Source organism: Phyllobates terribilis, unplaced genomic scaffold (assembly GCF_046119375.1).
Source record: "Phyllobates terribilis strain yellow unplaced genomic scaffold, ASM4611937v1 Scaffold_13__5_contigs__length_258822181, whole genome shotgun sequence".
NCBI lineage: Eukaryota > Metazoa > Chordata > Amphibia > Anura > Dendrobatidae > Phyllobates > Phyllobates terribilis.
The window spans coordinates 184,000,767-184,022,320 of NW_027362773.1; the positions used below are offsets into that span (position 1 = coordinate 184,000,767).

Sequence of the window (21,554 nt, forward strand, 5' to 3'; positions counted from 1 at the left end):
TGTGGGTTGACAGTAAGTGGGATCTCCAACCTCATCATGATCACCCTGTGTGTTATCACACCCGTCGTCCTCAGAGCCAACCTGTTCCTGCCCTGACAAAAAACTAAAGTTTTCGCTCCAATCAAGTATTTGAGTCTTATCATCGTCTTCCTCATTGTCTCCACCAACAGGAGTTACAGTTTGGGAATGAGGGTCTACATTATGGTCAGAACCTTCTGCGACTGGTCCTGGATCCGACTCATAAAGATTCTGGGCATCAGTGCAGATCATTTCCTCGTCTGGATTCACAGAAGCGCTGGAGTCGACCTCTGATTCCCAGGCTATAGTATGAGTAAACAGCTCTGCAGACTCAACCATCTGTTCTACCTCATACTCAGACGGGCAGCTGGAGATTTGGGAGCTGTGAGGAAGCAAGTGCGATTTGGGTGACACTTTTGAGGACTGGAGTATTTGTGATGTTGAAGTTGATGTGGAGGAGAGCCCACTTAAAGGAGCACTTGATATCCGTTGAAGCACCTGCTGTTTTTGTGCCTCATCTGGAATTTGTAGCGATTGGCGTGGCCGTAAGAAAGGGATCTTATCACATTGTCCGCTAAAAGAAGTAGACATTTTAGTTTGGCTGGAAGATGGTCTTTCTTCTGCAGTTGTTACTGTTGCTTTAACACCTACCCCACGGACACAACCTTTTTTCCCCTTCCCAACACGCCTATTCCCCTTTCCACCAGCAGCAGGCCTTTTTCCACTCATTTTGGTGGTTAACTAATTCACAACTCTGGAGTTGTTTGCACAAAATTAACAATGGATGGTAACCGAGCAGAGCTGAGTGGCCAAACTGTGGTATTAGGCCAAAACTATTGGCTGGGTTAGATGCAGAAAAAAATTATATTCAATTTGCAACCTGATGGAGGTCAGTATAGATGGACTAATACAACAAGTCCCACACACAGCTAGAAGCCCAATATTTTTTCAGAGGTAGATGCAGAAAAAAATATATTCAGTTTACAACCTGATGGAGGTCAGTATAGGTGGACTAATAGAACAAGTCCCACACACTGCTAGAAGGCCAAATATTTTTTCAGAGCTAGATGCAGAAAAAATTATATTCAGTTTGCAACCTGATGGAGGTCAGTATAGATGGATTAATAGAACAAGACCCACACACAGCTAGAAGCCCAATATTTTTTCAGAGCTAGATGCAGAAAAAAATATATTCAGTTTGCAACCTGATGGAGGTCAGTATAGATGGACTAATACAACAAGTCCCACACACAGCTAGAAGCCCAATATTTTTTCAGAGGTAGATGCAGAAAAAAATATATTCAGATGGCAACCTGATGGAGGTCAGTATAGGTGGACTAATAGAACAAGTCCCACACACTGCTAGAAGGCTAAATATTTTTTCAGAGCTAGATGCAGAAAAAAATTATATTCAGTTTGCAACCTGATGGAGGTCAGTATAGATGGATTAATAGAACAAGACTCACACACAGCTAGAAGCCCAATATTTTTTCAGAGCTAGATGCAGAAAAAAATTATATTCAGTTTGCAACCTGATGGAGGTCAGTATAGATGGATTAATAGAACAAGACCCACACACAGCTAGAAGCCCAATATTTTTTCAGAGCTAGATGCAGAAAAAAATTATATTCAGTTTGCAACCTGATGGAGGTCAGTATAGATTGATTAATAGAACAAGACCCACACACAGCTAGAAGCCCAATATTTTTTCAGAGCTAGATGCAGAAAAAAATTATATTCAGTTTGCAACCTGATGGAGGTCAGTATAGATGGATTAATAGAACAAGACCCACACACAGCTAGAAGCCCAATATTTTTTCAGAGCTAGATGCAGAAAAAAATTATATTCAGTTTGCAACCTGATGGAGGTCAGTATAGATGGATTAATAGAACAAGACCCACACACAGCTAGAAGCCCAATATTTTTTCAGAGCTAGATGCAGAAAAAAATTATATTCAGTTTGCAACCTGATGGAGGTCAGTATAGATGGATTAATAGAACAAGACCCACACACAGCTAGAAGCCCAATATTTTTTCAGAGCTAGATGCAGAAAAAAATTATATTCAGTTTGCAACCTGATGGAGGTCAGTATAGATGGATTAATAGAACAAGACCCACACACAGCTAGAAGCCCAATATTTTTTCAGAGGTAGATGCAGAAAAAAATATATTCAGTTTGCAACCTGATGGAGGTCAGTATAGATGGAATAATACAACAAGTCCCACACACAGCTAGAAGCCCAATATTTTTTCAGAGGTAGATGCAGAAAAAAATATATTCAGTTTGCAACCTGATGGAGGTCAGTATAGATGGATTAATAGAACAAGACCCACACACAGCTAGAAGCCCAATATTTTTTCAGAGCTAGATGCAGAAAAAAAATTAGATTCAGTTTGCAACCTGATGGAGGTCAGTATAGATGGACTAATAGAATGATGCTATGCCCAAAAGATTTTACTTCACTAGGTGCAGTAAAAAAATTGGTATTCTATACACATGTGGTTTATCTTGCAACACAGATAGGCTACTCCACTGACTAACACACTCTGCAATAGGCCAAAAAGGATTGCTAGATTCAGCCAAATGCTGTGAAAAAAACTTGCACAGCACTGGCACAGACCTGCCTGGCAAAAACTGATAGGAACTGATGTAACCTAGTCCTGAAAAGGACTCCAATTACAATTAGTCTTTACTCCCACAACCTATCTATTTAAGAGCACAGACCTGCCTGATAAAAGTCGTAGGAAATGCTGTAACCTAGTCCTTAAAAGGACTGCAATCACAACTATTCCCTACTCCCAAGCTATCTGTATATTTGTGCGAAAATTGGCTTGAAATTAACAAGGTATAGCGCACACAGCAACAGCGGTGCCGTCTAACACGCAGCTGCAGCAGTGAGAAAATGGTGGCGACGGGGAAAATGGCTTGGTCTTATAGGGCAAGGACATGTGACATACACTGCCAATGACACATGCCCTTGCTTGTGTGAAAAAAAGCACTTCGCTCCGTGTGTGCGCTGCTGATAGGCTGACAGATTGCACCTCCCCACTGTAAATGCGGGAAAGAGAAAAAAAAATGGAGATCTTCATTGTTCCTGCAGAGATCCATCCCCTGCCCCTCCCCCCACCCCGCTGTACACTCAAACTGCGTATTAACATTAATTTTCATCATTACTGAGAAAAAATCCAGTTATGATTTTGGTGCACGAACAGTTATCGAACATAACCTCGAACAGCCGAATTTTTCTCAAATTGTTCGTGTTCGCCGAACGGCTCGAACACCGCCCAAAACAGCTCGAATTTGAGATTGGCGAACAGTTCGAGTAGAACAACGCTCATCTCTGAACAGAAGTGAGCATATCATTTTTCAGGTATATTTTGCTTGCTTTATACTTGCTATACAAGTCAATGAGTAGGTTAGAAAGACCCCTGGAAGGTTCCTGAGTGACGTTCACAGCATTTTGCGAGCAAAAAAGAAACTTAAACAACCTCATTTGATGCCCAAAACAATACTTAGAAAAACATCACCAAACTATGTTTACAAAAATGCTGGAAAACACTAAAAAGGGTGATTCAGGAAAAGAATCGCTGTCGTTTCTTGAGGCCGTTTCGGCTTGAAATCCTGGCCTGTTTCAACCACCTGGAAAAAGTGTCATGCGAACATTGGCACAAGTCATAGAGTACGATTGCTTGGTGTGACATAGATGATATGAGTTTTGCTTCATGAAGTCAAGTTTAACTTTTGAGTTAAACTTTCTTGATAGATAGATCTTTTTGCCATGTGGATTTTAACTTTCTCTTTTTATGTTAAACCATGTGCATTGGCAAATTGAGTGTGAGCAGAAAAGATAAAACCACAATGCACACAGAATTTCTCAGGTTCCACTGAGATTTGAACTCAGATCACTGGATTCAGAGTCCAGAGTGCTAACCATTACACCATAGAACCACATGACACATAAAGCTGGCTGGATTTTCTTTTGAAAACAGTAAAAGAGCATGTGTAAATAGTGGAAATGTGAGAAATTCACTCTTAATCCAGTGATCTGAGTTCTAATCTCAGTGGAACCTGGGAATTCATGCATTATGATGAAAACAGGTTCTAAAGCTGTTCCGCAAATGTATATCTAACACACATTGGTAAATTAATATCTCCTCCCTTTTTATTCCACAAGTGTGCTTAAAGTTCCATGATATCACAACAAAGACAGTTTTAAAATGTTGATGAAATCTGGCTAATAATTAGCGTGCTGGATCTATCAGCTGGAAAAAGGGTGAGAAAAAAAGAAATTGCAAAACTTCTGCTCATCCAAAAGTCACTAAAGATTTTTCATGGTGTGCTAAAAGGTTCCATCGGAAAGATAATTCAAGTAGAGTTGTTGCAAATCAAAGTTCATATCCCAGTCCATCAGCCACGGCAGTGGTCTGTGTTGGCTGGAAAAAAGGAGGATTTGCACCACATACCTGATGGCACCCTCTGAGCTTTGTTTGATTGGTGGTGTGATGCACAAGTGACATCTCACCCGTCTGACTAATCAAAAGAAGATCTACAGATGCTGTTAAGCTGGTTCTACAAATACAATCCATAGATTACAGACCATTTCTGTGGGGGATAGACTTGGGAATGTGTAAATTGATCTACTCAGATAATTCGTCAAAATGTTACATGAAGTTAAACGTAGTTGGCAGGATTTGAACCTACGCGGGAAGACCCCAATGGATTTCTAGTGCATCGCCTTAACCACTCGGCCACAACTACTCAGACACTGTTTCATTCTTATGAGTTTCACACCTTTTCTTATAGCACCATGATCAATATCAGTGATTATCCTTCTGGAAGACATTTCAGAAAATGGAAGATTTCAATTGGAAACAAAATTCCAGGCCTCACTGAAATGTAAAAATCTGATTTAAAGGTATCATCAATTGGAACCTTTTACAGTTCAAGGTTTATTAATATTCATAAGGCGGATTTAGAGTGACTTTGTTCCAAACACCTCCTGAAAAAGGCTTTGAAAATGCTCAATAGTTTGAACAGATTCATTTCCATGCCAATAGACTTGCAGATCATATGATCAGGTATTGAGCGTCTTTTAACCTCATTAAGTTTCCCAAAATGCCAAGCGGTTAACAGAAGTGAGCATATCATTTTTCAGGTATATTTTGCTTGCTTTATACTTGCTATACAAGTCAATGAGTAGGTTAGAAAGACCCCTGGAAGGTTCCTGAGTGACGTTCACAGCATTTTCCGAGCAAAAAAGAAACTTAAGCAAACTCATTTGATGCCCAAAACAATACTTAGAAAAACATCACCAAACTATGTTTACAAAAATGCTGGAAAACACTAAAAAGAGTGATTCTGGAAAAGAATCGCTGTCGTTTCTTGAGGCCGTTTCGGCTTGAAATCCTGGTCAGTTTCAACCACCTGGAAAAAGTGTCATGCGAACATTGGCACAAGTCATAGAGTACGATTGCTTGGTGTGACATAGATGATATGAGTTTTGCTTCATGTAGTCAAGTTTAACTTTTGAGTTAAACTTTCTTGATAGATAGATCTTTTTGCCATGTGGATTTTAACCCCTTAAGCCCCGCGGGTGGTTTGCACGTTAATGACCGGGCCAATTTTTACAATTCTGACCACTGTCACTTTATGAGGTAATTACTCTGGAACGCTTCAACGGATCCCCCTGATTCTGAGATTTTTTTTTCGTGACATATTGTACTTCATGATTGTGGAAAAATTTCTTCGATATCACTTGCGTTTATTTGTGAAAAAAACGGAAATTTGGCGAAAATTTTGAAAATTTTGCAATTTTCAAAATTTGAATTTTTAAGCCCTGAAATCAGAGCGATATGTCACACAAAAGAGTTAATAAATAACATTTCCCACATGTCTACTTTACATCAGCACAATTTTGGAACCAAAATTTTTTTTTGTTAGGGAGCTATAAGTGTTAAAAGTTGACCAGCGATTTCTCATTTTTCCAACAAAATTTACAAAACCATTTTTTTAGGGACCACATCACATTTGAAGTCACTTTGAGAGGTCTTTATGACAGCAAATACCCAAAAGTGACACCATTCTAAAAACTGCACCCCTCAAGGTGCTCAAAACCACATTCAAGAACTTTATTAACCCTTCAGGTGCTTCACAGGAATTTTTTGAATGTGGAAGAAAAAAATGAACATTTAACTTTTTTCACAAAAATGTTACTTTAGACCCAATTTTTTTTATTTTCACAGGGGTAACAAGAAAAAATGGACCCCAAAATTTGTTGTGCAATTTCCCCTTGGCACGCAGATACCCAATATTTGGGGAAAAAATACTGTTTGGGCGCACGGCAGGGCTCGGAAGGGAAGGAGCGCCATTTGACTTTTTGATTGTAAAATTTGCATGAATAATTAGCGGACGCCATGTTGTGTTTGGAGAGCCCATGTGTGCCCAAACTTTGGAGCTCCCCCACAAGTGACCCCATTTTGGAAACTAGACCCCCCAAGGCACCTTTCTAGATGCATAGTGAGCACTTGGAACCCCCAGGTGCTTCACAAATTGATTCGTAACAATGAAAAAGTGAAAAAAAAAAACACTTTTTAATTTTTATGAATCAATTTGTGAAGCACCTGAGGGTTCCAAGTGCTCACAATGCATGTAGATAGGTGCCTTGGGGGGACTAGTTTCCAAAATGGGGTCACTTGTGGGGGAGCTCCAATGTTTGGGCACACAGCGGCTCTCCAAACGCAACATGGTGTCGCTAACAATTTGAGCCGATTTTCCGTTAAATTTGTTAGAGGACACCATGTTGCATTTAGAGAGTCCCTGTGTGCCCAAACATTGGAGCTCCCCCACAAGTGACCCCATTTTGGAAACTAGACCCCCCAAGGCACCTATCTAGATGCATAGTGAGCACTTGGAACCCCCAGGTGCTTCACAAATTGATTCGTAACAATGAAAAAGTGAAAAAAAAAACACTTTTTCATTTGTATGAATCAATTTGTGAAGCACCTGAGAGTTCCAAGTGCTCACTATGCATCTAGATAGGTGCCTTGGGTGGTCTAGTTTCCAAAATGGGGTCACTTGTGGGGGAGCTCCAATATTTGGTCACACAGCGGCTGTCTAAATGCAACATGGTGTCCGCTAACAAATTTAACGCAAAATTGGCTCAAATTGTTAGCGACACCATGTTGCGTTTGGAGAGCTGCTGTGTGCCCAAACATTGGAGCTCCCCCACAAGTGACCCCATTTTGGAAACTAGACCCCCCAAGGCACCTATCTAGATGCATAGTGAGCACTTGGAACCCCCAGGTGCTTCACAAATTGATTCGTAACAATGAAAAAGTGAAAAAAAAAACACTTTTTCATTTTTATGAATCAATTTGTGAAGCACCTGGGGGTTCCAACTGCTCACTATGCATCTAGATAGGTGCCTTGGGGGGTCTAGTTTCCAAAATGGGGTCACTTGTGGGAGAGCTCCAATGTTTGGGCACACAGGGACTCTCTAAATGCAACATGGTATCCGCTAACAAATTGAATGGAAAATCGGCTCAAATTGTTAGCGGACACCACATTGCGTTTGGAGAGCCCCTCTGTGCCCAAACTTTGGAGCTCCCCCACAAGTGACCCCATTTTGGAAACTAGAGCCCCCAAGGCACCTTTCTAGATGCATAGTGAGCACTTGGAACCCCCAGGTGCTTCACAAATTGATTCGTAATAATGAAAAAGTGAAAAAAAAAACACTTTTTCATTTTTACGAATCAATTTGTGAAGCACCTAGGGGTTCCAAGTGCTCACTATGCATCTAGATAGGTGCCTTGGGGGGTCTAGTTTCCAAAATGGGGTCACTTGTGGGGGAGCTCCAATGTTTGGGCACACAGGGACTCTCTAAATGCAACATGTTATCCGCTAACAAATTGAATGGAAAATCGGCTCAAATTGTTAGCGGACGCCACATTGCGTTTGGAGAGCCCCTCTGTGCCCAAACTTTGGAGCTCCCCCACAAGTGACCCCATTTTGGAAACTAGACCCCCCAAGGCACCTTTCTAGATGCATAGTGAGCACTTGGAACCCCCAGGTGCTTCACAAATTGATTCGTAATAATGAAAAAGTGAAAAAAAAAACACTTTTTCATTTTTACGAATTAATTTGTGAAGCACCTAGGGGTTCCAAGTGCTCACTATGCATCTAGATAGGTGCCTTGGGGGGTCTAGTTTCCAAAATGGGGTCACTTGTGGAGGAGCTCCAATGTTTGGGCACACAGGGACTCTCCAAATGCAACATGATATCCGCTAACAATTTGAGCCGACAATTTGTTAGCGGATATCATGTTGCATTTGGAGAGTCCCTGTGTGCCCAAACATTGGATCTCCCCCACAAGTGACCCCATTTTGGAAACTAGACCCCCCAAGGCACCTATCTAGATTCATAGTGAGCACTTGGAACCCCAAGTGCTCCACAAATTGATTCATAAAATGAAAAAGTGTTTTTTTTTTCACTTTTTCATTTTTACGAATCAATTTGTGAAGCACCTGGGGGTTCCAAGTGCTCACTATGCATCTAGAAAGGTGCCTTGGGGGGTCTAGTTTCCAAAATGGGGTCACTTGTTGGGGAGCTCCAAAGTTTGGGCACAGAGGGGCTCTCCAAACGCAATGTGGTGTCCGCTAACAATTTGAGCCGATTTTCCATTCAATTTGTTAGCGGATACCATGTTGCATTTAGAGAGTCCCTGTGTGCCCAAACATTGGAGCTCCCCCACAAGTGACCCCATTTTTGAAACTAGACCCCCAAGGCACCTATCTAGATTCATAGTGAGCACTTGGAACCCCAGGTGCTTCACAAATTGATTCATAAAAATGAAAAAGTGTTTTATTTTCACTTTTTCATTTTTACGAATCAATTTGTGAAGCACCTGGGGGTTCTAAGTGCTCACTATGCATCTAGAGAGGTGCCTTGGGGGGTCTAGTTTCCAAAATGGGGTCACTTGTGGGGGAGCTCCAATGTTTGGGCACACAGGGGCTCTCCAAACGCAACATGGCGTCCGCTAACAATTTGAGCCGATTTTCCATTCAATTTGTTAGCGGACACCATGTCGCGTTTGGAGAGCCCGTGATGTGCCTAAACAGTGGAGCTCCCCCACAAGTGTCCCCATTTTGGAAACTATACCCCTCAATGATTTTATTAAGGTGTATAGTGAACATTTTGAACCCAGAGGTACGGCACATTATTTGTTTACATTAGGTCATCATATTGAATAAGTTGTCATTATTCTTGAGCGCAAGTGCTCGCTACCTGAGTTTGCATCGGGTACTCAGGTATGCACCATGTACAGCGTGTGCTCGAGTGACATGCTCGAGTCCCTGCTCCGCATGTTTCACGGTTATTATACACCCAAAAAAAAACATGCGGGGATCGCTCGTGCATGGCAGGCAATCCCCGTAAAGTTTTTTGGCCGCAAAGCATATGGGGCAGAGACTCGAGCATGTCACTCAAATACCCATGATACTAAATGCATACCAGAGCACCCGATGCAAAATCAAGTAGCGAGCACTTGCTCTCAACACTAGTCGCCATATCGTCATCTTTTTTTCTTACTTTTGAAAAAAATCCCAACCCCAGCCCTAACCCTAGCACAACCCTAGCCCCAGCACAACCCTAGCCCCAGCACAACCCTAGCCCCAGCACAACCCTAGCCCCAGCACAACCCTAGCCCCAAACCCAGCCCTAACCCTAGCCCAATCCTAACTCAAGAGTTTATTTTTGACGCCGTTCCTTGTGCGGTATAAGTGATTAGACGACTTTATTCTTCGGGTCGGTGTGATTACAGCAATGCCAGAATCATATATGGTTTTTATGACTGACAGCTGTCACACACTAAAAGACGCATTTTTTGTAAAATCTAGTTTTTGCATCGCCATATTATGAGAGCTATAATTTTTCCAGATTTTGGCAGACAGTCATGTGACGGCTCGTTTTTTGCGGGATGACTCGACGTTGTTATTGGTGCCATTTTCAGGCACGTGACATTTTTTGATCGCTTTCTATTCCGATTTTTGGGAGGCAGAATAAACAAAAACCAACAATTCAGGAATTGTTTTTTTTTTTTTTTTTTTATTCTGTTCCGCGTGTGGTAAAATTGATGAGGCAGCTTTACTCTTCGGGTCAGTACGTTTACAGCGGTACCACATTTGTATCATTTTTCTATGTTTTGGCGCTTATACACAATAAAAGCTATTTTATAGAAAAAAATATTTTTTAGTATCGCTTTATTCTGAGAGCTATAACTTTTTTATTTTTCGGCTGATGGAGCTATATGGCAGCTTCTTTTTTGCAGGACGAGATGACGTTTTCAGCGGTATCATTTTTATTTATATGCGTCTTTTTGATCGCGTGTTATTCCACTTTTTGTTTGATGGTATGGTGATAAAGCATTGTTTTTTGCTTGTTTTTTTTTTTTTTTTTTTTTACCATGTTCACTGAAGGGGTTAACTAGTGGGACAGTTTTATAGGTCAGGTTGTTCCGGACGCGGCGATACCAAATATGTGTACTTTTATTGTTTTTTTTTATTTTTTTTATAATAATATTTATTGATGGGTACATTATATTTTTATTTTTGGTGTATTATTTTTTTTATTTTTTTATAATATTTTTGCACATTTTTTTTTTTTTTTTTTCCACTTTCACACAGTTTATACACTTTATTACTTTGTCCCACTCTGGGACTTTCACTTTTTTTTTTCTGATCGCCTGCATGGCACAGGAATGGAGCACCATCCCTATGCCATGAAGGCTGTCAGAAGTGCACAGTGTGAAGATTGCTTGGAGATGCACTGCGCATGTCCAAGCAATCTTCCTGCTCTCTGGTGACCCGGATGTTGTCATGACGACATCGGGTCGTCATGGCAACACCCGGGAAGCCTTTGCAGACTGCGCTGGAAGCCGGAAGAGGAGGTGAGTATCGCCGATCACCTCCCCTTGCCCCCGCAATGCCGCGATCGACTTCGATCGACTTCGATCGCAGCATCGCGGGGGTTAATGTGCTGGGAGCGGTGCGTGACCGCTCCCTGCACATAGTACCGGGTGTCAGCTGTGACAATCAGCTGACACCCGGCGGCGATCGCGCCCGCACAGCCTGTGTGCGCGCGCGATCGCGATGACGTACTAATACGGGTCTGGCTCTTAAGTCCCAGGGCACAGACGCGTATTAGTATGTCAGATGTTATTAAGGGGTTAACTTTCTCTTTTTATGTTAAACCATGTGCATTGGCAAATTGAGTGTGAGCAGAAAAGATAAAACTGGTATGCACAAAGAATTTCTCAGGTTTCACTGAGGTTTGAACTCAGATCGTTGGATTCAGAGTAGAAAGTGCTAACCATTACACCATGGAACCACATGACCCATAAAGCTGGCTGGATTTTCTTTTGAAAACAGTAAAAGAGCATGTGTAAATAGTGGAAATGTGAGAAATTCACTCTTAATCCAGTGATCTGAGTTCTAATCTCAGTGGAACCTGGGAATTCATGCATTATGATGAAAACTGGTTCTAAAGCTGTTCCGCAAATGTATATCTAACACACATTGGTAAATTAATATCTCCTCCCTTTTTATTCCACAAGTGTGCTTAAAGTTCCATGATATCACAACAAGGACAGTTTTAAAATGTTGATGAAATCTGGCTAATAATTAGCGTGCTGGATGTATCAGCTGGAAAAAGGGTGAGAAAAAAAGAAATTGCAAAACTTCTGCTCATCCAGAAGTCACTAAAGATTTTTCATGGTGTGCTAAAAGGTTCCATCGGAAAGATAATTCAAGTAGAGTTGGTGCAAATCAAAGTTCATATCCCAGTCCATCAGCCACGGCAGTGGTCTGTGTTCGCTGGAAAAAAGGAGGATTTGCACCACATACCTGATGGCACCCTCTGAGCTTTGTTTGATTGGTGGTGTGATGCACAAGTGACATCTCACCCGGCTGACTAATCAAAAGAAGATCTACAGATGCTGTTAAGCTGGTTCTACAAATACAATGCATAGATTACAGACCATTTCTGTGGGGGATAGACTTGGGAATGTGGAAATTGATCTACTCAGATAATTCGTCAAAATGGTACATGAAGTTAAACGTAGTTGGCAGGAAGTGATCCTACGCGGGAAGGCCCCAATGGATTTCTAGTCCATCGCCTTAACCACTCGGCCACAACTACTCAGACACTGTTTCATTCTTATGAGTTTCACACCTTTTCTTATAGCACCATGATCAATATCAGTGATTATCCTTCTGGAAGACATTTCAGAAAATGGAAGATTTCAATTGGAAACAAAATTCCAGGCCTCACTGAAATGTAAAAATCTGATTTAAAGGTATCATCAATTGGAACCTTTTACAGTTCAAGGTTTATTAAAATTCATAAGGCGGATTTAGAGTGACTTTGTTCCAAACACCTCCTGAAAAAGGCTTTGAAAATGCTCAACAGTTTGAACAGATTCATTTACATGCAAAAAGTCTTGCTGTTCATATGATCAGGTATTGAGCGTCTTTTAACCTCATTAAGTTTCCCAAAACGCCAAGCGGTTAACAGAAGTGAGCATATAATTTTTCAGGTATATTTTGCTTGCTTTATACTTGCTATACAAGTCAATGAGTAGGTTAGAAAGACCCCTGGAAGGTTCCTGAGTGACGTTCACAGCATTTTGCGAGCAAAAAAGAAACTTAAACAAACTCATTTGATGCCCAAAACAATACTTAGAAAAACATCACCAAACTATGTTTACAAAAATGCTGGAAAACACTAAAAAGGGTGATTCAGGAAAAGAATCGCTGTCGTTTCTTGAGGCCGTTTCGGCTTGAAATCCTGGTCAGTTTCAACCACCTGGAAAAAGTGTCACGAGAACATTGGCACAAGTCATAGAGTACGATTGCTTGGTGTGACATAGATGATATGAGTTTTGCTTCATAAAGTCAAGTTTAACTTTTGAGTTAAACTTTCTTGATAGATAGATCTTTTTGCCATGTGGATTTTAACTTTCTCTTCTTATGTTAAACCATGTGCATTGGCAAATTGAGTGTGAGCAGAAAAGATAAAACCGCTATGCACACAGAAATTCTCAGGTTCCACTGAGATTTGAACTCAGATCACTGGATTCAGAGTCCAGAGTGCTAACCATTACACCATAGAACCACATGACCAATGAAGCTGGCTGGATTTTCTTTTGAAAACAGTAAAAGAGCATGTGTAAAAAGTGGAAATGTGAGAAATTCACTCTTAATCCAGTGATCTGAGTTCTAATCTCAGTGGAACCTGGGAATTCATGCATTATGATGAAAACTGGTTCTAAAGCTGTTCCGCAAATGTATATCTAACACACATTGCTAAATTTATATCTCCTCCCTTTTTATTCCACAAGTGTGCTTAAAGTTCCATGATATCACAACAAGGACAGTTTAAAATGTTGATGAAATCTGGCTAATAATTATCGTGCTGGATCTATCAGCTGGAAAAAGGGTGGGAAAAAAAGAAATTGCAAAACTTCTGCTCATCCAGAAGTCACTAAAGATTTTTCATGGTGTGCTAAAAGGTTCCATCGGAAAGATAATTCAAGTAGAGTTGGTGCAAATCAAAGTTCATATCCCAGTCCATCAGCCACGGCAGTGGTCTGTGTTGGCTGGAAAAAAGGAGGATTTGCACCACATACCTGATGGCACCCTCTGAGCTTTGTTTGATTGGTGGTGTGATGCACAAGTGACATCTCACCCGGCTGACTAATCAAAAGAAGATCTACAGATGCTGTTAAGCTGGTTCTACAAATACAATCCATAGATTACAGACCATTTCTCTGGGGGATAGACTTGGGAATGTGGAAATTGATCTACTCAGATAATTCGTCAAAATGTCACATGAAGTTAAATGTAGTTGGCAGGATTTGAACCTACGCATGAAGACCCCAATGGATTTCTAGTCCATCGCCTTAACCACTCGGCCACAACTACTCAGACACTGTTTCATTCTTATGAGTTTCACACCTTTTCTTATAGCACCATGATCAATATCAGTGATTATCCTTCTGGAAGACATTTCAGAAAATGGAAGATTTCAATTGGAAACAAAATTCCAGGCCTCACTGAAATGTAAAAATCTGATTTAAAGGTATCATCAATTGGAACCTTTTACAGTTCAAGGTTTATTAAAATTCATAAGGCGGATTTATAGTGACTTTGTTCCAAACACCTCCTGAAAAAGGCTTTGAAAATGCTCAATAGTTTGAACAGATTCATTTCCATGCAAAAAGACTTGCTGTTCATATGATCAGGTATTGAGCGTCTTTTAACCTCATTAAGTTTCCCAAAACGCCAAGCTGTTAACCGAAGTGAGCATATAATTTTTCAGGTATATTTTGCTTGCTTTATACTTGCTATACAAGTCAATGAGTAGGTTAGAAAGACCCCTGGAAGGTTCCTGAGTGATGTTCACAGCATTTTGCGAGCAAAAATGAAACTTAAACAAACTCATTTGATGCCAAAAACAATACTTAGAAAAACATCACCAAACTATGTTTACAAAAATGCTGGAAAACACTAAAAAGGGTGATTCAGGAAAAGAATCGCTGTCGTTTCTTGAGGCCGTTTCGGCTTGAAATCCTGGTCAGTTTCAACCACCTGGAAAAAGTGTCATGCGAACATTGGCACAAGTCATAGATTACGATTGCTTGGTGTGACATAGATGATATGAATTTTGCTTCATGAAGTCAAGTTTAACTTTTGAGTTAAACTTTCTTGATAGATAGATCTTTTTGCCATGTGGATTTTAACTTTCTCTTTTTATGTTAAACCATGTGCGTTGGCAAATTGAGTGTGAGCAGAAAAGATAAAACCGCTATGCTAAAAGTATTTCTCAGGTTCCACTGAGATTTGAACTCAGATCACTGGATTCAGAGTCCAGAGTGCAAACCATTACACCATAGAACCACATGACCAACAAAACTGGCTGGATTTTCTTTTGAAAACAGTAAAAGAGCATGTGTAAATAGTGGAAATGTGAGCAATTCACTCTTAATCCAGTGATCTGAGTTCTAATCTCAGTGGAACCTGGGAATTCATGCATTATGATGAAAACTAGTTCTAAAGCTGTTCCGCAAATGTATATCTAACACACATTGGTAAATTAATATCTCCTCCCTTTTTATTCCACAAGTGTGCTTAAAGTTCCATGATATCACAACAAAGACAGTTTTAAAATGTTGATGAAATCTGGCTAATAATTAGCGTTCTGGATCTATCAGCTGGAAAAAGGGTGAGAAAAAAAGAAATTGCAAAACTTCTGCTCATCCAGAAGTCACTAAAGATTTTTCATGGTGTGCTAAAAGGTTCCATCGGAAAGATAATTCAAGTAGAGTTGGTGCAAATCAAAGTTCATATCCCAGTCCATCAGCCACGGCAGTGGTCTGTGTTCGCTGGAAAAAAGGAGGATTTGCACCACATACCTGATGGCACCCTCTGAGCTTTGTTTGATTGGTGGTGTGATGCACAAGTGACATCTCACCTGGCTGACTAATCAAAAGAAGATCGACAGAAGCTGTTAAGCTGGTTCTACAAATACAATCCATAGATTACAGACCATTTCTGTGGGGGATAGACTTGGGAATGTGAAAATTGATCTACTTAAATAATTCGTCAAAATGTTACATGAAGTTAAACGTCGTTGGCAGGATTTGAACCTATGCGGGAAGACCCCAATGGATTTCTAGTCCATCGCCTTAACCACTCGGCCACAACTACTCAGACACTGTTTCATTCTTATGAGTTTCACACCTTTTCTTATAGCACCATGATCAATATCAGTGATTATCCTTCTGGAAGACATTTCAGAAAATGGAAGATTTCAATTGGAAACAAAATTCCAGGCCTCACTGAAATGTAAAAATCTGATTTAAAGGTATCATCAATTGGAACCTTTTACAGTTCAAGGTTTATTAAAATTCATAAGGCGGATTTAGAGTGACTTTGTTCCAAACACCTCCTGAAAAAGGCTTTGAAAATGCTCAATAGTTTGAACAGATTCATTTCCATGCAAAAAGACTTGCTGTTCATATGATCAGGTATTGAGCGTCTTTTAACCTCATTAAGTTTCCCAAAACGCCAAGCGGTTAACAGAAGTGAGCATATCATTTTTCAGGTATATTTTGCTTGCTTTATACTTGCTATACAAGTCAATGAGTAGGTTAGAAAGATCCCTGGAAGGTTCCTGAGTGACGTTCACAGCATTTTGCGAGCAAAAAAGAAACTTAAACAAACTCATTTGATGCCCAAAACAATACTTAGAAAAACATCACCAAACTATGTTTACAAAAATGCTGGAAAACACTAAAAAGGGTGATTCAGGAAAAGAATCGCTGTCGTTTCTTGAGGCCGTTTCGGCTTGAAATCCTGGTCAGTGTCAACCACCTGGAAAAAGTGTCATGCGAACATTGGCACAAGTCATAGATTACGATTGCTTGGTGTGACATAGATGATATGAATTTTGCTTCATGAAGTCAAGTTTAACTTTTGAGTTAAACTTTCTTGATAAATAGATCTTTTTGCCATGTGCATTTTAACTTTCTCTTTTTATGTTAAACCATGTGCATTGGCAAATTGAGTGTGAGCAGAAAAGATAAAACAATTATGCACAAAGAATTTCTCAGGTTCCACTGAGATTTGAACTCAGATTGTTGGATTCAGAGTCCAAAGTGCTAACCATTACACCATGGAACCACACGACCAACGAAGCTGGCTGGATTTTCTTTTGAAAACAGTAAAAGAGCATGTGTAAATAGTGGAAATGTGAGAAATTCACTCTTAATCCAGTGATCTGAGTTCTAATCTCAGTGGAACCTGGGAATTCATGCATTATGATGAAAACTGGTTCTAAAGCTGTTCCGCAAATGTATATCTAACACAAAATGCTGAATTAATATCTCCTCCCTTTTTATTCCACAAGTGTGCTTAAAGTTCCATGATATCACAACAAGGACAGTTTTAAAATGTTGATGAAATCTGGCTAATAATTAGCGTGCTGGATCTATCAGCTGGAAAAAGGGTGAGAAAAAAAGAAATTGCAAAACTTCTGCTCATCCAGAAGTCACTAAAGATTTTTCATGGTGTGCTAAAAGGTTCCATCGGAAAGATAATTCAAGTAGAGTTGGTGCAAATCAAAGTTAATATCCCAGTCCATCAGCCACGGCAGTGGTCTGTGTTCGCTGGAGAAAAGGAGGATTTGCACCACATACCTGATGGCACCCTCTGAGCTTTGTTTGATTGGTGGTGTGATGCACAAGTGACATCTCACCCGGCTGACTAATCAAAAGAACATCTACAGATGCTGTTAAGCTGGTTCTACAAATACAATCCATAGATTACAGACCATTTCTGTGGGGGATAGACTTGGGAATGTGGAAATTGATCTACTCAGATAATTCGTCAAAATGTTACATGAAGTTAAATGTAGTTGGCAGGATTTGAACCTACGCGGGAAGACCCCAATGGATTTCTAGTCCATCTCCTTAACCACTCGGCCTCAACTACTCAGACACTGTTTAATTCTTATGAGTTTCACACCTTTTCTTATAGCACCATGATCAATATCAGTGATTATCCTTCTGGAAGACATTTCAGAAAATGGAAGATTTCAATTGGAAACAAAATTCCAGGCCTCACTGAAATGTAAAAATCTGATTTAAAGGTATCATCAATTGGAACCTTTTACAGTTCAAGGTTTATTAAAATTCATAAGGCGGATTTAGAGTGACTTTGTTCCAAACACCTCCTGAAAAAGGCTTTGAAAATGCTCAATAGTTTGAACAGATTCATTTCCATGCAAAAAGACTTGCTGTTCATATGATCAGGTATTGAGCGTCTTTTAACCTCATTAAGTTTCCCAAAACGCCAAGCTGTTAACCGAAGTGAGCATATCATTTTTCAGGTATATTTTGCTTGCTTTATACTTGCTATACAAGTCAATGAGTAGGTTAGAAAGACCCCTGGAAGGTTCCTGAGTGATGTTCACAGCATTTTGCGAGCAAAAAAGAAACTTAAACAAACTCATTTGATGCCAAAAACAATACTTAGAAAAACATCACCAAACTATGTTTACAAAAATGCTGGAAAACACTAAAAAGGGTGATTCAGGAAAAGAATCGCTGTCGTTTCTTGAGGCCGTTTCGGCTTGAAATCCTGGTCAGTTTCAACCACCTGGAAAAAGTGTCATGCGAACATTGGCACAAGTCATAGATTACAATTGCTTGGTGTGACATAGATGATATGAATTTTGCTTCATGAAGTCAAGTTTAACTTTTGAGTTAAACTTTCTTGATAGATAGATCTTTTTGCCATGTGGATTTTAACTTTCTCTTTTTATGTTAAACCATGTGCGTTGGCAAATTGAGTGTGAGCAGAAAAGATAAAACCGCTATGCTAAAAGTATTTCTCAGGTTCCACTGAGATTTGAACTCAGATCACTGGATTCAGAGTCCAGAGTGCAAACCATTACACCATAGAACCACATGACCAACAAAACTGGCTGGATTTTCTTTTGAAAACAGTAAAAGAGCATGTGTAAATAGTGGAAATGTGAGCAATTCACTCTTAATCCAGTGATCTGAGTTCTAATCTCAGTGGAACCTGGGAATTCATGCATTATGATGAAAACTAGTTCTAAAGCTGTTCCGCAAATGTATATCTAACACACATTGGTAAATTAATATCTCCTCCCTTTTTATTCCACAAGTGTGCTTAAAGTTCCATGATATCACAACAAAGACAGTTTTAAAATGTTGATGAAATCTGGCTAATAATTAGCGTGCTGGATCTATCAGCTGGAAAAAGGGTGAGAAAAAAAGAAATTGCAAAACTTCTGCTCATCCAGAAGTCACTAAAGATTTTTCATGGTGTGCTAAAAGGTTCCATCGGAAAGATAATTCAAGTAGAGTTGGTGCAAATCAAAGTTCATATCCCAGTCCATCAGCCACGGCAGTGGTCTGTGTTCGCTGGAAAAAAGGAGGATTTGCACCACATACCTGATGGCACCCTCTGAGCTTTGTTTGAATGGTGGTGTGATGCACAAGTGACATCTCACCTGGCTGACTAATCAAAAGAAGATCGACAGATGCTGTTAAGCTGGTTCTACAAATACAATCCATAGATTACAGACCATTTCTGTGGGGGATAGACTTGGGAATGTGAAAATTGATCTACTTAGATAATTCGTCAAAATGTTACATGAAGGTAAAGATAGATGGCAGGATTTGAACCTACGCTGGAAGATCCCCATAGATTTCTAGTCCATCGCCTTAACCACTCAGCCACAACTACTAAGACACTGTTTCATTCTTATGAGTTTCACACCTTTTCTTATAGCACCATGATCAATATCCGTGATTATCCTTCTGGAAGACATTTCAGAAAATGGAAGATTTCAATTGAAAACAAAATTCCAGGCCTCACTGAAATGTAAAAATCTGATTTAAAGGTATCATCAATTGGAACCTTTTACAGTTCAAGGTTTATTAATATTCATAGGCGGATTTAGAGTGACTTTGTTCCAAACACCTCCTGAAAAAGGCTTTGAAAATGCTCAATAGTTTGAACAGATTCATTTCCATGCAAAAAGACTTGCTGTTCATATGATCAGGTATTGAGCGTCTTTTAACCTCATTAAGTTTCCCAAAACGCCAAGCGGTTAACAGAAGTGAGCATATCATTTTTCAGGTATATTTTGCTTGCTTTATACTTGCTATACAAGTCAATGAGTAGGTTAGAAAGACCCCTGGAAGGTTCCTGAGTGACGTTCACAGCATTTTGCGAGCAAAATAGAAACTTAAACAAACTCATTTGATGCCCAAAACAATACTTAGAAAAACATCACCAAACTATGTTTACAAAAATGCTGGAAAACACTAAAAAGGGTGATTCAGGAAAAGAATCGCTGTCGTTTCTTGAGGCCGTTTCGGCTTGAAATCCTGGTCAGTTTCAACCACCTGGAAAAAGTGTCATGCGAACATTGGCACAAGTCATACAGTACGATTGCTTGGTGTGACATAGATGATATGAGTTTTGCTTCATGAAGTCAAGTTTAACTTTTGAGTTAAACTTTATTCATATATAGATATTTTTACCATGTGGATTTTAACTTTCTCTTTTTATGTTAAACCATGTGCATTGGCAAATTGAGTGTGAGCAGAAAAGAAAAAACCGCTATGCTAAAAATAATTCTCAGGTTCCACTGAGATTTGAACTCAGATCACTGGATTCAGAGTCCAGAGTGCTAACCAATACACCATAGAACCACATGACCAATGAAACTGGCTGGATTTTCTTTTGAAAACAGTAAAAGAGCATGTGTAAATAGTGGAAATGTGAGCAATTCACTCTTAATCCAGTGATCTGAGTTCTAATCTCAGTGGAACCTGGGAATTCATGCAATATGATGAAAACTGGTTCTAAAGCTGTTCTGCAAATGTATATCTAACACACATTGGTAAATTAATATCTCCTCCCTTTTTATTCCACAAGTGTGCTTAAAGTTCCATGATATCACAACAAAGACAGTTTTAAAATGTTGATGAAATCTGGCTAATAATTAGCGTGCTGGATCTATCAGCTGGAAAAAGGGTGAGAAAAAAAGAAATTGCAAAACTTCTGCACATCCAGAAGTCACTAAAGATTTTTCATGGTGTGCTAAAAGGTTCCATCGGAAAGATAATTCAAGTAGAGTTGGTGCAAATCAAAGTTCATATCCCAGTCCATCAGCCATGGCAGTGGTCTGTGTTCGCTGGAAAAAGGAGGATTTGCACCACATACCTGATGGCACCCTCTGAGCTTTGTTTGATTGGTGGAGTGATGCACAAGTGACATCTCACCTGGCTGACTAATCAAAAGAAGATCTACAGATGCTGTTAAGCTGGTTCTACAAATACAATCCATAGATTACAGACCATTTCTGTGTGGGATAGACTTGGGAATGTGAAAATTGATCTACTCAGATAATTCGTCAAAATGTTACATGAAGTTAAATGTAGTTGGCAGGATTTGAACCTATGTGGGAAGACCCCAATGTATTTCTAGTCCATCGCCTTAACCACTCGGCCACAACTACTCAAACGCTGTTTTATTTTTATTAGTTTCACACCTTTTCTTATAGCACCATGATCAATATCAGTGATTATCCTTCTGGAAGACATTTCAGAAAATGGAAGATTTCAATTGGAAACAAAATTCCAGGCCTCACTGAAATGTAAAAATCTGATTTAAAGGTATCATAAATTGGAACCTTTTACAGTTCAAGGTTTATTAAAATTCATAAGGTGGATTTAGAGTGACTTTGTTCAAAACACCTCCTGAAAAAGGCTTTGAAAATGCTCAATAGTTTGAACAGATTCATTTCCATGCAAAAAGACTTGCTGTTCATATGATCAGGTATTGAGCGTCTTTTAACCTCATTAAGTTTCCCAAAACGCCAAGCGGTTAACAGAAGTGAGCATATCATTTTTCAGGTATATTTTGCTTGCTTTATAC

At 39.7% G+C, this 21,554-nt stretch overlaps 12 non-coding genes across 12 annotated transcripts; all 12 read right to left on the minus strand.

The window, feature by feature from the left end:
- Window positions 1–3,897: 3,897 nt before the first annotated feature.
- Window positions 3,898–3,969, minus strand: TRNAQ-CUG (transfer RNA glutamine (anticodon CUG)). Its single transcript has one exon. It is a non-coding gene; the product is annotated as a tRNA-Gln (tRNA).
- A 728-nt stretch (window positions 3,970–4,697) lies between these two features.
- Window positions 4,698–4,779, minus strand: TRNAS-AGA (transfer RNA serine (anticodon AGA)). The gene has a single exon. It is a non-coding gene; the product is annotated as a tRNA-Ser (tRNA).
- A 7,352-nt stretch (window positions 4,780–12,131) lies between these two features.
- Window positions 12,132–12,213, minus strand: TRNAS-AGA (transfer RNA serine (anticodon AGA)). Its single transcript has one exon. It is a non-coding gene; the product is annotated as a tRNA-Ser (tRNA).
- A 903-nt stretch (window positions 12,214–13,116) lies between these two features.
- On the minus strand, window positions 13,117–13,188 carry TRNAQ-CUG (transfer RNA glutamine (anticodon CUG)). Its single transcript has one exon. It is a non-coding gene; the product is annotated as a tRNA-Gln (tRNA).
- A 727-nt stretch (window positions 13,189–13,915) lies between these two features.
- TRNAS-AGA (transfer RNA serine (anticodon AGA)) lies at window positions 13,916–13,997 on the minus strand. Its single transcript has one exon. It is a non-coding gene; the product is annotated as a tRNA-Ser (tRNA).
- Window positions 13,998–14,900: 903 nt separating this feature from the next.
- On the minus strand, window positions 14,901–14,972 carry TRNAQ-CUG (transfer RNA glutamine (anticodon CUG)). Its single transcript has one exon. It is a non-coding gene; the product is annotated as a tRNA-Gln (tRNA).
- Window positions 14,973–15,700: 728 nt separating this feature from the next.
- Window positions 15,701–15,782, minus strand: TRNAS-AGA (transfer RNA serine (anticodon AGA)). Its single transcript has one exon. It is a non-coding gene; the product is annotated as a tRNA-Ser (tRNA).
- A 903-nt stretch (window positions 15,783–16,685) lies between these two features.
- TRNAQ-CUG (transfer RNA glutamine (anticodon CUG)) lies at window positions 16,686–16,757 on the minus strand. Its single transcript has one exon. It is a non-coding gene; the product is annotated as a tRNA-Gln (tRNA).
- A 728-nt stretch (window positions 16,758–17,485) lies between these two features.
- Window positions 17,486–17,567, minus strand: TRNAS-AGA (transfer RNA serine (anticodon AGA)). Its single transcript has one exon. It is a non-coding gene; the product is annotated as a tRNA-Ser (tRNA).
- Window positions 17,568–18,470: 903 nt separating this feature from the next.
- TRNAQ-CUG (transfer RNA glutamine (anticodon CUG)) lies at window positions 18,471–18,542 on the minus strand. The gene has a single exon. It is a non-coding gene; the product is annotated as a tRNA-Gln (tRNA).
- A 1,712-nt stretch (window positions 18,543–20,254) lies between these two features.
- Window positions 20,255–20,326, minus strand: TRNAQ-CUG (transfer RNA glutamine (anticodon CUG)). The gene has a single exon. It is a non-coding gene; the product is annotated as a tRNA-Gln (tRNA).
- A 727-nt stretch (window positions 20,327–21,053) lies between these two features.
- On the minus strand, window positions 21,054–21,135 carry TRNAS-AGA (transfer RNA serine (anticodon AGA)). The gene has a single exon. It is a non-coding gene; the product is annotated as a tRNA-Ser (tRNA).
- Window positions 21,136–21,554: the final 419 nt, after the last annotated feature.